The sequence below is a fragment of the Salvia miltiorrhiza genome, chromosome 8 (assembly GCF_028751815.1).
Source record: "Salvia miltiorrhiza cultivar Shanhuang (shh) chromosome 8, IMPLAD_Smil_shh, whole genome shotgun sequence".
In the NCBI taxonomy this organism is placed as follows: Eukaryota; Viridiplantae; Streptophyta; class Magnoliopsida; order Lamiales; family Lamiaceae; genus Salvia; species Salvia miltiorrhiza.
The window spans coordinates 17295365-17297939 of NC_080394.1; positions in this window are offsets into that span (position 1 = coordinate 17295365).

Here is a 2575-nt window from a genome sequence, read left to right on the forward strand (position 1 = left end):
CAAACAATAGTTATTTGTGAAAATGGGGAACCAATTAAGACCATCGATTTGGGAAGATCCAAGGGATGTGAATCAATCACAATTCTACCGTTTATTAAGTAAGGAAGGACATTTTTGTATTTTATTATTTATCATAACCGCTAAACTCCTAAAATCATGCGACCATTATTGCATGGAATCTCCTAAGTTTGGCAACAAATTAGATATCATATTTTAGGGTTTTAATTTCATTATTTCCGTCTATACAGTCGTCAGCTATCATAGGTGTATCATCTATTTCAATTTAAATGAATAACAACCTTTTGTAGAAATCTGCATCTTAATTATTATTTGTTCATTACTTCACGTACAATGTTCATACTATTTATGTTCATATGGTGGGATTTTATGTTCGTTTTTTTTTTCCTGTGAGTTCATTGTAGTGTATGTGCTTATATTAATTTAAACTGATTGTGAACTTGCAACTGAACGATCGGTGAAAAAACATGCTCTGAATTCATTGAAGTAAACAAACAAACAATTAAACACCTTAAATTTAAACGACACCTTGCACATATAGACGAACAATTATATTTGGTAAAGTCGATAAGTTCAACACGATTAATATATTAGTTTGTTACAAATAATATTAACTATGTAAATTTCAATGAATATTAATGTTTAATAGAACTATGCATATTATTACTGCATTGTTCGTTGTTACAAATATATTGTTCAACTTATATATGTTCAATTGATGCAATTATTTGTTCGATGTCTTTTTCTGTGTATGTTCATGAATAGATCAATATAATCATTTGAATTAACGTACACAGGCATAGAACTTGCAACATCACGAGCATTGAAAAAATACGAAGGAAAACAGTCTCAAAATTCATTAAATTAGATGATCAAATTCAAAGTCACGCTATTCGAGATCTACCCAAACACGATGATATCAACTCCACAATGCTGACAATCTATGAATATTAAAAAATCAAAATTCATTCAAGCAACACTAAATTCACTTTGAACTCTGGATCAACGCTTAGCTCGCGGTAATGTTCAAACTGTCAAACAACGCAGCTGAGGTTGTACGCGTATGCAGCTTTGGAAATTTTTCGCCTTGAGCATTATCCGGTTCCCTCGGCCTAGCTGACCAACGCCCTTTGTGTTTACACTTGATATCTTTTGGATTTTTTGTCTTTTTCTTCATAGGTTTCCCCACATCATTGGCAATGTTGTCTTCCTCAACTTCCATCTGTATTCTTTCAAAGAATGAAATATATTTGGTTGGCACTTCGACGACACCTATGTACCAAAAAAATTTAAAAATCAACGGTCGAATTGAAAAACATTTTTATATAATAACTAACACCTCGAATACGTACCAGGTTTCTCAACTGCTTTACCCTTTTCTTCCCTCGTGTATCGCCTACGCTTTGGTTCATCACTTTTTTCTATATTCATGTTAGACATGGTTAATAATTTCTTAACCGAAAATTTAGGAAAAAAGTAGATGTACAGTGTTGAACGCACCTTGAACAGAAGTCCCACTGTCAACAATATTCATGGTCTTATCTTTCTCATCATTAATCCCTGAATTTCATTTATAAAATCGTTTTACAAAAGTTGTAGAAAGATTTTTGGGCTTTAAACAAATATAATTTTCGATGAACATACATGAACATGGGCAAACTCATTTGAGCATTATTCATGTATGCACATGAACATATTAGGCTAATCAATGAAAACCACAAAATTAAAACTATTACTAATAATACAAAATATACCATTGAACCTATAACACTACAAATACAACAAAACATACAAAGGTTGAGGTATGAACACGAAACACTCTTTAATGAACAAAGTTAATATTTACTTAAACAATGCATAGATGTAAGGATGCGAATATGAACTCCACTACATAGTGAACATGCTCGATATTAGATGAACAAAGATTTCTGGGCTTTACATATAATTTTCGATGAACATACATGCACATGGGCAAACTCATTTGAGCATTATTCATGTATGCCCATGAACATATTAGACTAATCAATGAACACCACAAAAAAAAAAAATTATTACTAATAATACAAAATATACCATTGAACCTATAACACTACAAATATAACAAAACATACAAAGGTTGAGGTATGGACACGAAACACTCTTTAATGAACAAAGTTGATATTTACTTAAACAATGTCATAGATGTAAGAATGCGAATATGAACTCCACTATATAGTGAACATACTCGATATTTGATGAACAAAAACACAAGTTATATACTATCAACGATTGTGCAGGTATAACACTACAAAAAAACTGGAAATTACCGACGGCGATTTCCCGTCGGTAATGACGACACGGCCGCCGGTAATGTAGTTACCGGCAGCGTTACCGACGGCAAACCACCGTCGGTGATTTGCTCGTCGGTAACGCCATTACCGACGGCGATTGACCGCCGCCGGCAATTAACGGCGGCGCCGCCGCCGGCATTTCCGCCGTTGAACGGCGGAGAGTTGCCGGAGAATTACCGACGGCAAATGCCGTCGCTAATTAGCGGCGGTAAGACCACCGTCGGTAA